The 16,093-nt window shown below is 35.6% G+C and overlaps 1 pseudogene; it reads right to left on the reverse strand.

Moving 5' to 3' along the window:
- The window catches only part of LOC141580801 (WW domain-binding protein 11 pseudogene), a 252,146-nt pseudogene that overhangs the window by 85,662 nt on the left and 150,391 nt on the right, over positions 1–16,093 (reverse strand).

The following is a 16,093-nucleotide window of genomic DNA, read 5'->3' on the forward strand; positions in this document are numbered from 1 at the left end:
AAAACTGAGAGGATTCTTGCATGCAGTGATACCCAGGGACTTGATTCAACAATCAAGAAAGGAAAGGTAACTATTAACCCCCCCACTCCCAAAATATATATATATATACATATATATATATATATATATATATATATATATATATATATATATAGCTCAGAGGAAGGCAGAGCAAGATGGTGGCATAGAAGTGTCCACTGATCATCCCCCACCCCTCAGGGACACCAGTTTAACTATTATCTACACACCCACAAAAAAGGACTTCTATAAGAACCAAAAACCAGGTGAGCACGCACAGTACCTGGTTTTAACTTTACGTCACTGAAAGAGGCACTGAAGAGGTGTTAAAAATCTTACTGAATTGCCAATGCCACCCTTCTCTTATGCCTTGGCAGTGGCAGCATGGTGTGGAGAGCATTTTCTTGCACTGGGGAGAGGGAGAACCAGCAAGTGTGAGGCACTGAACTCACTGCTGCCCTTGTTATAGCAGAAAGCAAAACCAGACGAAACTTAGTTGATGCCTGCCCACAGATGAAGCATTTAAACCAGCCCTAGCTAGAGGGAAATTGCCAATCTTACCGGGAACTTGAGTTCCTACAAGTCTCACCACTGCAGGCTAAAGGGCTCTGGGGCCCAAAATAAATGTGAAAGTCAATCTAGGCCACAAGGACTGCAACACCTAGGTGAGTCCTTGTGTTCTTCAGTCCCAGAGCCAGTGGACTTGGGGGCCAAGTGGAAATGTAACCTACTAGGACTTCTGGGACATTAGCTAGGACAGTTAAAGGAGTGCTGGCATTACCCCTCCCCTAACCCCAGGCTGCATAGCTTCAAGCTTCAAAAGAGACTCCTTTCTTCCACTTGAGAAGACAGAAAAGTAGGGAGGACTTTGTCTAGCATCTTGGAGACCAGCTCCAAGATAGGATAGGGCACTAATCAGAATCATGAGAGCACCTTTCCAGGTCCTAGCTCCTAGATGACATTTCTAGACACACACTGAGCCTGAAGGGAATCCCCTGCCTTGAAGAGAAGGAACCAGTCCTGGCAGCATTTACCACTGCTAACTAAAGAGTCCCTGGGCTCTGAATAACCAGGAATGATTCTTAGGTGCTACATAAAGGATCGTGAGTGAGACTCTAAGACTCGCTGGCCTCAGGTGAGACTCAGCACATTCCCAGCTGTGGTGGCTACAGGGTGGGACTCCTGCTTGAGAAAAACAGAGAGAAAAATAAAGGGGACTTTGTCTTGTACCTTAGGTATCAGTTTGGCCACAGGAGTGTGGAGTACCAAGCAGGCTCTTGAGGTCCCCAATTCCAGGACTTGGCTCATGGATGGCATTTCTGGACTTGCCCTGGGCCACAGCAAAGCCCACTCACCCGAACGGTGAGTTTTGGGCAAGTAAGCATTCACAAGCCGATTGAAGAGCTCTGGGCCTTAAGAGAACATTAGTGGTAGTCTGGCAGTACTCCCTGTGGGCCTGAGATGGCAGTGGCCATGGAGTGAGATTCCTTTGCCTTTTGAAAGGAGAAGGAAGAATGGGAAAAACTGTCTTGTGGTTTGAGTGTCAGCTCAGCCACAGTACAAGAGAATACCAGGTAGACTTCTAAAGTTTTTGAATCTAATCTCTGTCTCCTGAATGGCACATTGAACCCACCCAGGGCCTAGGGGAACTTGATGCCCTGAAGGGAAGGACACAGGACTGGCTGGCTTTGCCATCTGCTGATTGTTGAGTCCCAGGTCCTTGAGCAAACATAGGCAGTAGCTAGTCAAGGAGTAGTTACAGAAGGCCTTGGGCAAGACCCTGCTGTGCTAGCTTCAGGTCTGCCCCAGGGCATTCCTAGGGTGTGGCCACAGGGATACTTGTATAATCCCATCTCCAGCTCAGGTAGTTTAAAATAGAAAGAGACTGTTTAAAAGAAAGTAAGGGAAGAAAACAAGAATCTCTGCCTGGTAATCCAGAGAATTCTTACAGGTCTTGTCTAACACCATCAAGATGGTACCTTTATGCGTCTGCAGAAACCACAGCATTAACGGGCTTGAAATACCCTCTAAAGTAGTTACAGCTTAGATCACAACACCCAGGTCCTTCTGAATATTTGGAAAGCCTTCTCAAGATGAATGGTTACAAACAAACCCAGACTGTAAAGACTACGATAAACACCTAACTCTTCAATGCCCAGACACAGATGCTGCAAGTATCAAGACAATTCATGAAAACATGACATGTTTATTTCAAATGAAATAAACAAATGACCAGGGGTCATGCTGGAGAAACAGATATATGATGTTTCAGACAGAATTCAAAGCAGCTGTTTTGAGGAAACTCAAAGAAATTCAAAACAACATGAAGAAGAAATTTGGAATTCTACCAGATAAACTTAGCAAGTAGATTGAAATAACAAAAAAGAATCAAGCAGAAATTCTGGAGCTGATAAATGCAGTTGACATACTGAAAAACACATCAGAGTCTTTTAATAGCAGAACTTATCAAGCAAAAAAAAAAAAAAAAAAAACAATTAGTGAGTTTGAAGACAGGCTACTTGAAAATATACAGTTAGAGGAGAAAAAAGAATAGAAAACAATGAAGTTTGCCCACAAGATCTAGAAAATAGCCACAAGACAGCAAATGTAAGAGTTACTAGCATTAAAGAGGAGGCAGAGAAAGAGATGGGGGAGAAAGATTATTCAAAGGGATAATGACAAAACTTCCCAAACCTAGAGAAAGATATCAATATCAAAGTACAAGAAGGTTATAGAACACCAAGCAGATTTAACCCAAAGAAAGCTACATCAAGGCATTTAATAATCAAACTCCCAAAGGCCAAGGAGAAAGTATTCTAAAAGCAGCAAGAGAAAAGAAACAACTAACATACAATCGAGCTCCAATACATCTGAAGGCAGACTTTTCAGTGGAAAGCTTATAGGCCAGGAAACAGCATAAAAGACAAACACCATATGATCATTTCAATAGATGCTAAAAAAGCATTATATAAAATTCAACATCCCTTTATGATTAAAAAAAAAAGAAGGGTTTTAGAAGAAACATACAACATAATAAAAGCCATATGTACCAGACCCACAGATAGTATTAATACTAAATGGGGATAAAGGGAAAGCCTTTCCTCTAAGATCTGGAACGCAACAAGGATGCTGCCTTTCACCACTGTTATTCAGCATAGTAGTGAAGTTCTAGCTAGAGCAATCAGACAAGAGAATGAAATAAAGGACGTCCAACCTGGAAAGGAAGAAGTTAAATTATCTTTGCAGATAACACCGTCTCATATTTGGAAAAACCTAAAGAACCCACAAAAAACTATGAGAACTAATCAACAAATTCAGTGAAATTTCAGGATGCAAAATCAACATACAAAAATCAGTAGCATTTCTATTTGCTAACAATGAACAAGGTGAAAAAGAAATTTAAAAAGTAATCTCATTTACAATAGCCACACATAAAATTAAATATCTAGGAATTAATTAAAAAGTGACAGATCTCTACTTTGAAAACTGTAAAATACTGATGAAAGACATTGAAGAGAAGACAAAAAATGATATTTCATGTTTACAAATTTTAAGAATCAATATTGGTAAAATGTCCCCACTCCCCTACCCAAATCAATCTATAGATTCAATGCAATCCATATTAAAATACCAATGACATTCTTCACAGAAATAGAAAAAAAAAAAAGCTAAATTTATATGGAACTACAAAAGACCTAGAAATAGCCAATGCTATCCTGAGCAAAAAGAACTAAACTGATGGAATCACATTACCTGACTTCAAATTATGCTACAGAGCTGTAGTAACCAACATAGCATGATACTGACATAAAAACAGACACACAGACCAGTGGAACAGACTAGAGAACCCAAAAACAAATTCATTCATCAAGAGTAAACTCCTTTTGAACAAAGATGCCAAGAACTTATATAGGGGAAAGGACAGTTTCTTCAGTAAATGGTGCTAGAAAAATTGATTATTCATATGCAAAATAATACAACTAGACCCCTATCTCTCACCATAAACAAAAATCAAGTCAAAATAGATTAAAGACTAAAATCTAAGACCTCAAACTATGAAACTACTATAAGAAAACACTGGGGAACCTCTCTAGGACATTGGTCTGAGTAATTCTTGAGTAATACCCCACAAGCACAGGCAACAAAAGCAAAAATGGACAAATGGCATCACATCGAGTTTAAAAGTTTCTGCACAGCAAAGGGAACACAAAGTCAAGACACAACCCACAGAATGAGAGAAAATATATGCAAACTGCCCATCTGATAAGGGATTAATAACCAGAATATATAAGGAGCTCAAACAACTCTATAGGAAAAAAAAAATCAAATGATTCAATTTAAAACTAGCCAAAAGATGTAAATAGATATTTCTCAAAAGAAGACATAAAAATGGCAATAGTTATATGAAAATGTGCTAAACATCACTGATTGTCAGAGAAATGCAAATTGAATTTACAATGAGATATCAAATCACCCCAGTTAACATGACTTATATCCAAAAGACAGGCAATAAGAAATGCTGTCAAGGATATGGAGAAAAGAGAACTCTCACATACTGTTGGTGAGAATGGAAATTAGTACAACCACTAAGGAGAACAGTTTGAAGGTACCTCAGAAAACAAAAAGTTAGAACTACCGTATGATCCAGGAGTCTCAGTGCAGGGTATATACCCAAAAAAAGGAAACCAGTATATTGAGGTATCTTCACTTCATGTTCATTGCAGCTCTGTTTACTACAGCCAAGATTTGGAAGCAACCTACGTGTCCATCAACAGATGAATGGTTAAAGAAAATGTGGTACTTATACACAATGAAATACTACTCAGCCATAAAAAAGAATGAGATTCAGTCATTTGCAACAATATGTTGGTACTGATGATCAGTATTAAGTAAATGAAAAACATCACAAGTTCTTATTTGTGGAAATCTATAAATTGATACACTTGAACCCATGGAGACAGAAGTATGGTTATATCAGAGGCTAGAAAGGGTAGTGGGAAGAATAGGGAAGGGTGAGGATGGTTAATGGGTTAAAAGAAATAGAATCAATAAATAACAGTATCTGATGGCACAGCAGGGTGACTCTAGCCAATAATAATTTAATTGTGCATTTTAAAATAAGAGTATAATCAGATTGTAAAACAAAGGATAAGTGCTTGAGGAGGTTGATACTTTGTTTTCTATGATGTGAGGATTACACATTGAATTCTTTTATTAAAACATTACATGTACTTCATAAATATATGTACCTATTATGTATCCATAGAAATTAAAAATTATTTAAATATATATGTCTGTGTGTATGTGTATATATATATATATATATATATATATATATATATATATATATGTCCCAAAACTCAACAGGATCTACATGTTTTATATACATTATCATATGCAGTTCTCCACAACAACCCTAAGAAGGAAATATTATCATACAGATGAAGAAATTGAGATTCAGAGAGACCAAATAAATTGCTCAATATCCCACAACTAAAAAGCAGCAGAATAAAACGAAGTCTCTCTCTGACTCTATGGCTTATGTTTGTCCATAATGTTCTTTACATTAACAAATAATAAAAATAATAATGAGGCAATTGTGACAGATAATGTTATGTGTCAATTTGACTGGGTCTTGGTGCCCAAATATGAGGCAAAATATTATTCTGGATATTTCTATGAGAGTGTTTTTGATGAGAATAACAACTGAATTGGTAGACTTTGAGTAAAACAGATTGCCCTCTATGATGTGGGTGGACCTCATCCAATCAGCTGAGGATCTGAATAGAACAAGATTGGCCTTACCCTAGCAAGAAGGAATTCGTGAGCAACCTTCAGACTGGATCTGCAGCATTGGCCTTTACCTAGTCTTTGGCCTGCCAGTCCACCCTGCAGATTTTGGATTTACTAGTCTCCATAATCATATGAGACAATTCCATAAAATAAAAATAAATCTCTTCTTATATGTATATACACATCCTACTGAATCTGTTTCTCTGGAGAACTCAGACTAATACAGTAACCTATCTTCATTGTTCATTTGTGATTTTGGCATGTCATATCCACTTAAAAAGCTAGAATTTCAGAATCTTTTCTGCTATCAAGGACACCTGACTGCATAAAATCAATTCAGTACCACAATTAAATAAGAAGCAAATTATTTGTAGTTGTTGTGATTCTTTGATACTAAATTGAGGTCAATAAAACAAACTATTGAATAAATAAAAACAGTGTTCATTCTATAGGAAAAAAGCAAAAAAGGTAGCTTTAAATCTTCTTCATGCTATGAAGCTTTGAGCAGCAAAGTACTTAGAAAAAAAGGCAAATTAATTATCTTGTTTTAGTCTTATTCACCAATGGCACTAAATTTATTTTTCAGGGCAAAGTATTGCTTCCTGCTTTTGCAAAGTAACTGTTTTCTTATTTCTCTTCATGTTCCAATTAACGGTATTTCTAGTGGCAGAGAGATGTTTTACAACATTTAACAACTCGTATTATTCTAAAATATATATATATAAAACATATTACCTCATTGTTATTTTTATTATTTGTTAATGTAAAGAACATAAGACCATAAATATATATATACTTTAGAATACGAGTTGTTAAATATTGTAAAACATCTCCCTGCCACTACATGTAATATATAAATATATATTATATATAATATATATTATATATATACATGTATATATAAAATAGATATAATATGTATATATGTGTATATATATAATATATATTATATATAGGTATTATATATAATATGTATATGTGTATACACATATACATTCATATATAATACATATACATTATACATACATGTATATATAATATATATGTGTATATAATATATATTATATAATATATACATGTATATGTGTGTGTTTATATATATATACACACACACACACATTCACACACACACACACACACACACACACACACACACACGTATATCTAGCTCAGTGGTCATAAACCAGCAGTGATTTTACCCCTTGAAGAATTTTCTGCATATCTGGAAACATTTTTGTTGTCACAACTGGCGGGGGATGCTTTTAGCATCTAGTGTATAGAGGCCAGGGATGCTGCTAAACATCCTACAAGGCACAGAACAGCTTTCACAACAAAGAGAGAGTGCATGAATTTATACCAACTCTTTACCCTAATATACATCTAGCTGTTGTTTTGAGAGATGGTGACAATTGCAATATAAGGGATAGTGCCGTGTGTGATTAAAATATGTTTAATATTTGCTGCATGCAATGATCAGGTTTATGTGTCAAGTTGTCTAGGTTACATTCCCCAGTTATTGAATCAAACGCAAATCTGGGTGTTGCCATCAAAGTACTTTGTTGATGTGATTAAAGCTTATAATCAGTTTACTTTCAGTAAGAAAAATTATCATAGATACCAGGGTGGACTTGATTCCATCAACTGAAGTGCCTTATTTATTGTATATTTCAAAATAACGAAATGAGTGGAACTGGAATATTCCTAACACAAAGAAATGATTAATGCTTAAGGTGATGAACATCCCAATTACCCTGATTTCATCAATACACATTGAATTCTTGTATCTAAGTATCATATGTACCCCATAAATACATACAACTACTATGTATCCATAAAAAAATTTTTTTAAGAAGGAAAAGAAGGAGGATAACAAGGAGGAGAAAGGGAACTAGAGGAAAAAGAAGAAAAGGAGAAAGAAGAAGAAATTCTATCTGTGAACTGCACCTTCAGCTTGTGCCTCAGAGTTCCAGCCTGCCCTTTTCAACAGCTTACTGTAAGGATTTCAGTCTTGCCGAACCAGTCCTCACAATCTTATAAACCAATCCAGAGGCAAAGATAGAGCTAGGTCCATATGCATAAACACACACACACACACACACACACACAGATCTCCTGCTGGTTTTGCTTTTTTTATGAACCCCTAACTGACACACTGCATAATAATAATTTATAATATGCAAAACCATTGTAGTGTTTAAAGGTGATAGATGAAATTTGTGTTTATTTCCTAATATAAGTGTTGCTTTAAATTTTTGATTAGTAATTCCAGTTGCTATTGTCTCAGTAAAAGAAAGTCTGTTCAATATATAGGCCTTTGTATTCCACATATACTATGAGCAGGCCTGAAATTGAGGTTTCTTTATATAATTTTTGTTTCTCCACCCTTACTATGCTATCCCAATAAACTCCCAAGTTTCCTGGCCCCATAATAGTATAGTTTTTCTATATTATCAAAAGTAGGGCTGGGTGCAGTAGCTCATGCCTGTAATCCCAGCACTTTGGGAGGCAGAGGCAGAGGCAGGCAGATCACTTGATTTTGAGGCCAGCCTGGCCAACATGAGGTGAAACCCTGTCTCTACTAAAAACACAAAAATTAGTCAGGCATGGTGTTACCCGCCTGTAATCCCAGCTACTCAGGAGGCTGGGGCAGGAGAATTGCTTGAAACGGGGAGAAGGAGGTTGCAGTGAGCCAAGATCAAGCCATTGCACTCCAGCTTGGGTGACAGAGCAAGACTCCATCTCAAAAAGAAAAAGAAAAAAAAGTAGTATGAATTTTTCTATATTACCAAAAGGTTAAAAAATAAACAAAGTTGAAAAAATGCAAGTAGAACTGAATAGCAAGGGCTATAAGGAAGACAGACTGACCAGCATGGACCTCATGACCAGAGGTTATTGCAGGACCATGGGCTTCAGGGAAGATGGTAGTTGCCATATACATCATTGTCCTAAAGAATAAATTCCCTCTCAGCAGTAGGGTGTGAAGAACAGCCAATATACCTACCCTTAATTCTGGTACTCTGAAGCTCTGTAGACACCATCTTGGAATGAAGGGTTGAAGAAAAAAAAAATCTTTGAAATTACTATATATTAAAATCTGAGATGGTAAACCCAAAGACCTTGGCATCCTGATTTCTGCCTCAGGGATGGAGTAGATGTACTTTTCCTTAATCCTCCTGCAAAATGCAACTAAAAACCCTGAATGTTCTATGTAACACAAATGTAAGAAGACTAAAAGATGGAGGAGGGGAAGGGCAGGTCCACTGAGGACCTTGGGACCCAAGGAACAACATGGTGATGAGTTACTTGGGTTTTCTTTTTTAACTCATCCATTCAAAATTTGGAGCTGAAGGAACCAGCAACTATAAAACACCAGTGGGAACACAGATAACCACACACACAAATCTCCAATAGAAATTCAATCTCCCTAACTAAAGGCCCAAGAAAAGCACAGCAGAGGAAGACAGGAAAAGCATGGACAGTAAGTACTCTATTTCAGCCAACCACCACCCCACCCCTACCAGCAGGGGCCAAGAGGCAAGGCTAGACTTCAAAACATACTATGCAAGCATCAATCACAAGAAAGCAGAACAGACCATACTAATATTTGATAATATAGACTTCATAGCAAAGATAATTACTAGAGATAGACATTTTATAATTATAAAAAGTAAATCCACCAAGAAGACATGGCAATCCTAAATGTGTATGTAACTAAAAATAGAGCTGCCAAACATATGAAGCAAAAACTAGTAAAACTGAAAGGAGGAAAAGATAAACTCACAATTACAGTGGAGAAGTTAATACCTTTCTCTCAATACCTGACACAACAATCAGAAAGAAAATCAGCAAATATACAGAAGAGATAAAAAATACCATCAACTAGCAGGATCTAACTAACATGTATAGAATATTCCACCATACTACACATGAGTACATTTTACACATTCTTTTAAAGTGCCCACAAAACTAGGTCAAGATATAACATTTTCCGTTCCATAACACAAATCTCAACAAATCCTACAGAGTATATTTTGAAATTATACAGAATATACTCTCCAACACACATAATCAAACTAGAAATCAATAACAGAGGTAACAGGAAAATTTACAAACATTTAACAAATAAATAACACTTCCAAATAATTCATGATCAAAAAGGAAGTCTTGAGATTTTTCTAGATTCCACATATAAGTGAGATCGTGCAGTATTTTGTGTGTGTCTGACTTACTTCTCTTGACATGATGTCCTCCAGTGTCATCCATTTTCCTGTAAATGGCAGAATCTCCTTTATTAAAGCCGAATAATATTCCATTGTATATGTTTCACAATTTTTTAATTCATTTGTCCATTGATATATACCTCAAATTTTTAGCATAAAATAGAGGAAGTTTCAAGAGAACTGAAAGAAATAGAAAATACAACATAACACTTATAAGATACAGCTAAAGCAATGTGGCAAGGAAAATTTATAGTACCAAATGCTTATCAGAAAAAAAGGAGATGTCTCAAATCAGTGCCTTAAGTTCTCATCTAAATATTAGAAAAATAAGAACAAAATAAACCTGTAGAATCATTAGAAATAATAAAAAGCAAACATTAGCAAAATTGAAAACAGTAGAGAAAATCAATTAAACAAAAAGTTGTTTCTTCAAAAAGATTAATAAAATTGACAAACCTCTACAAATACTGACAAAAAAGAGAGAGAAGACAATTTACCAATATAAGAAACTCAACAAGTAATATCACTATACACCTGAAGACATTAAAACAATAATAAGGCAATACTATAAACTCTGCAAAGATAAATTTGACATCTTAAATGAAATGGACTATTCCTCAAAAAAATGTGAAAAGCCACAAATAAGCCAATAAGAAATATAGCCCTGTAACTATTAAGAAAATTAAATTAATAATTTAAAATCTCCCAAAAAAGAAATCTCCAAGCCCGGATAGTTTCACTGAATAATTTTATCAAATAAACAAGAGATTCACCAGTTTTATACAATCAATTCCAGAAAAATTAAAGAGGAAAGAACAATTACTAATTCATTTTATTGTCCTGATACCAAAACTGGTATTGCCCCACTACCAAAACTGGACAAATAAATTACAAAAAAAGAAAACTTCATACAAATAATCCCTCATGAATATGGACACAAAAATCCTTAAAATATTAACAAATAGAATTCATCAATATATAAAAATATTCATCATAACCAAATGTGGTTTATTCTAGGGATACAAGGCTGATTCAATATTGGAAAATTAATGTAATCCACTAAAGATGATAAATGACATGATTATATCAACTGAGACTGAAAAAGCATCTGACAAAATTTCACACCCCTTAATAATGAAACCTCTCAGAAACATGGAAATGGCAGAACTTCTTTAGGAAAGAACATCCAGAAAAATAAATAAATGAAATAAAACCTACAGTTAACATTATACTTGATGATGAAAAACATAACAATTTCCTGCTAAGATTAAGAAGAATGCAAGAATGTCTACTCTCACTACTCTTATATTATTCAACTGATTGCTGAAAGTTCTAACCAGGCCAATAAGGCAAGAAAAGAAAATGCAAGGCACATACATTAGAAGTGAAAAACCAAAACTGTTCTTATTTTGCACATGGCATAATGCCTGCATAGAAATTTCAAAAATCTACTAAAAATAATCCTGGAACTAACAAGTATGTTCAGCAAGATTTTAGGATATGAGATAAACATGCATTTTTTTTCTCTATACTGTCAATAAAAACATGAACACAGAAATTAAAATTATAATACCATTAGTAATTACTCAAAAAATAAAATACTCGTGTAAATCTAACAAAACAGGTGTAGATGTGAAAAACTTTTGCTGAAAATTACAAAATACTGATGAAAATAATGAAAGATCTAAATACGTGGAAAGATACACTGTGTTAATGAATCTATAGACTCAAGATAATAAAGATGTCAATTCCCCCAAATGAATGTACTGATTTATCACATTTCTTATGAAAATCCCAGCTTGTTTACAGATACAGACAAGATGTTTCCAAAGTTTATACTGGAAGGCAAAGAAAGTGGCGTAACTGAAACTATTTTGAAAAGAAGGCCAGGTGCAGTGGCTCATACTTATAATCCCAGCAAGTACTTTCGAGACCGAGGGGGCAAATCACCTGAGGTCAAGAGCTTGAGACCAGCCTGACCAACATAATGAAACCCTAAACTAAACTAAAACCCTCTACTAAAAATATAAAATTAGCCAGGCGTGGTGACACATGTCTGTAATCCCAGCTACTTGGGAGACTGAGGCACGAGAACTGCTTGAACCCAGGAGGTGGAGGTTGCGGTGAGCCAAGATCGCACCATTGTACTCCAGCCTGGGCAACAAGAGCGAAACTCCATTTCAAAGAAACATGAAGAAGAAGAAGAAAGGAAAGGAAAGGAAAGAATACAGTGGGAGGAACCAATCTACCTAATTTCAAGGTAATACCTACAGTAAAAATGACTGTGAGGTTTTAGCAGAGAAATAAACAGATAAACCAGTGGAAAAGAATAAAGGACTCAGAAGTAGAACCACACAAAGAGGCTCAGCTGATTTTTTGCAAACTGCAAAAGCGATTCTATAGACCAAAGACAGCCTTTTCAACAAATGGTGCTGGAACTATCTGACATCAGTAAGTGACTAGGGAAGAAATGTTGACGTAAGTCCCCACAGCCTCTGTAAAGATTAACTAAAGTTGGATCACAGCCTTAAATGTAAAATATAAAATGAAAACTTTTAAGAATAAAAGGAGAAAATTTTCAGGACACAGAATTAGGAAAATCACTTGCAAATTTGACACCAAATGCATGACACATAAATAAAGATGTTGATAATTTGAGTCTCATAAAAGTTTAAAACTTCTGCTTTGTGAAAAACCCTGCTTAACGGAAATGACAAGACAGCCACAGACTGAGAGAAAATATTTGCAAACCCCATATCTGACAAAGTACTTGTATCTAGAAAAAATAATAATAACTTTCAAAACTCAATAGTAAAATCACAATCTAATTAGAAAATGGGCAAAAGACAAAAACATATATTTCACCAAAGAGAATATACAGATGGCAATAAGCAGTTGAGAAGATATTCAACATCACTAGCTGTTAGAGAAATGAAAATTAAAATCACAATGACATAGCACTACACACCCATCAGAATGGCTAAAATGAAAAGTAGTAATATCACTCAATGCTGGCAAGGATGAGGATTATTCAAACAAATCTCGTGGGAATGTTATACAGCCACTCTGGAAAAGTTTTAGCAGTTTCTAAAATTCTAACTATGCCACTACCATATGATACAATAATTATACTCTTGGTCATTTATCCCAGAGAAATAAAATCTTATGTTCACAGAAAAACCTGTACACAAATGTTTAGAGCAGATTTATTCTTAATAGCTCCATCTTAGAAACAGGAAAATTTCTCTCAATAGGTGAATGTTGAACATACTGGTACATCATACCATAGCATGATGCTCAGCAACAAATAACCTAGATGAGTCTCTAGAGAATTATGCTAAGTGAAAAAAGCCAGTCCCAAAAGCTTAAATGTTATGTGATTCCATTTGTAGAATATTTTTTAAATGGCATAACTAAATAATGGAGATGAGTGGTTATCAGGTGCTAAGAAGGAGGGAGAGTCAGGGAAAAGGTGGATATAAGTATAAGAGGGCAGCATGAGCTATCTTGTGGTGATGAAAATGTCTGTATCTCTTAACTGTATCATTTTTAGTATCCTGGTTGTGATTTTTAACTACAGTTGTACAAGGTATTACTCTTGTGGGAAACTAGGTATATGATCCACAAGATCCTCTCTCTTATTTCCTACAACTCTGTGACTCTCTTATTACCTTGCAAGAAAACATTTAATTTTAAAAAGACTGAAAGTCTAAGAAAAGTTCCAAGTGATGAAGTTTACTTAGAATAGACTAGATTGTGTTATCTACCATTACAGGCAATGAGAGTTGGAAAGAAAGATTGGGATAAGTTGTCAAAAACAATTACAGTGAAAATATAAAATAAAAATTTTTAGAGACACAAAAGTACCTTCAGCACTTTATTGTAACTTAAAGTATACAAATGTGCATGTATTTGATGATAATTTGTGGCTACAGAGCCACATGCTGGTCTTTGATTCTCAGTTTGCTGCTAGAACTATGTGTGGTCGCACACACCTGTGCTGTGCTGTCAACCATTTCCAGTTTGGTTCTTTAAGGGAAAATACAAAACGTGTAAAGAACTTGGGATACAATCAGAGTGCTTCATTTCTAGATTTTCAGGTTTTTTTGTTTGTGTGTGTGTTTTTTTCATGCATTTTACAGTGATTTCTCACACAGGTCTAATTCAACAGCATTTTTTAAAGCAGCTCTCTGGTTCTCTCCAAAGGAACTATAAAAATAAAATAACTACCCTAGTAATCCCTCCCCCAGGGATAATTACACTTAATATGTGGTGCCAATCCCTTAGTGCAGATCGAGTCTCACTGTATTTTTAAATGTAAGTGAATTTTTAGATATGCTTATTTGTATTTTTTCCTATAAAAAGTACTATTTTTGTAGTAAAAGAAGTAAGTTGGTTGAAAAATAAGTTGTTAATGTTTCTACAATAAAAATTAGGTAAATAAATTTATGCTTTTGTAATAAAAAAATGTTATCAGTGTCCCCACAGTCCTCCTTGGTCTCCTTTCTACCCCACAAAAAGAGGGATTTTTTTTTTTTTTGTCCAAGGCAAATTTTTTAACCATTTATTTCTCCCATTGCATCCAATACAAACCTGGACCACCTCCTTCAACTTCAGCTAGTGTTTGTGCTCAGAAAATTTAAACTAATTTGTACCATCAGTGTTAATAAAGTATAGCTAGAATGGGAACTATGCTATATAAGGACACTTTTATAGTATATTCTATACCCAAGGGTAAATAGTTTGAGAGAATTCTTGGCTTTGTTTTCCTGGTGCATATTAAACTGATGGAGCAAATCATTAATGAAACAATGAATCTGCAAAGGTGAAATGAAATAAGAACACATAAGGTATTATCTTTTGGGAGTTCACCCAATAGTTGTGTAATTGCTGTCAACCCCTGTTTGGTGGTAATTGGGTTACTCATTGTATTAGTTTGTTTTCACACTGCTGATAGAGGCATAACCAAGACTGGGCAATTTACAGAAGAAAGAGGTTTAATTGTACTTACAGTTCCATGTGGCTGGGGAAGCCTCACAATCAAGGCAGAAGGTAAGGAGGAACAAGTTACATCTCACATGGATGGCAGCAGGCAAAGAGAGAGCTTGTGCAGGAAAACTCCCCCTTATTACAACCATTGGATCTTGTGAGACTTACTATCACAAGAACAGCACAGGAAAGACCTGCCCCCATGATTCAATTACCTCCCACCAGGTCCCTCCCACAACACATGGGAATTCAAGATGACCTCTGGATGGGGACACAGCCAAACCATATCACCCATGTTTTAGAAGTAGTGTTCATGATCACCAGGGACCTTTTGCTTGCCTAATTCAATTATGTCCCTGTACAGAGAGGTTTGGTAGCAGAACATTGAGTGTGTGTATGTGTGTGTATGTATATGTGTGCTTGTGAGTGTGTGTATATGTGTGTGTATATATGTGTGTGTGTATATATATATAATATATGAAATAATCAGACAGGTAAATATATAATTACCTGAAGTAACAGAACATGTGCATCCGTACATAAGAGACTGCTGTCTGTGTGTGTGCATGAGCACTCACACTTGTAGAGAAGCTTAAAGCTTTTGATTCTATTCCAAAGCGAAGTAGATATTACAGACCACATGATGTACTAGAAAGAACACTGAAGGAGAATCTGTGAGACCGCCCTCCAGCTCCATCTTTGACAATCCAATTTCTACACTTACTTTGACTTCCTGCTTAGAGCACCAATGCCTCTGCTAGCAAACTACCTGCAGATGCTCATTTCTCAGAGACACTGAACGGGAAAGAAAAACTGACTGAAAGAGAAACAAGTGCACTCAGAATGAACCCCACAAGGGAAACCTGAATCTTGAGGCTTAGGATTTAATTTTTCTGGTAATGGCATAATTCTGCTCTCAAGTGAATCACTCTTTACTCCACTTTATTTTGTACATATTATCTCTAAGGTGCAATTTTTAATCTATAATTATCTTACCACGTGATTTAAACCTTGTATACAGCAGTAAGATATGCATTACACAAAATAGTCTGGTGCTAAAAGTGTTTTGTCAG

The sequence above is a fragment of the Saimiri boliviensis genome, chromosome 13 (assembly GCF_048565385.1).
Source record: "Saimiri boliviensis isolate mSaiBol1 chromosome 13, mSaiBol1.pri, whole genome shotgun sequence".
In the NCBI taxonomy this organism is placed as follows: domain Eukaryota; kingdom Metazoa; phylum Chordata; class Mammalia; order Primates; family Cebidae; genus Saimiri; species Saimiri boliviensis.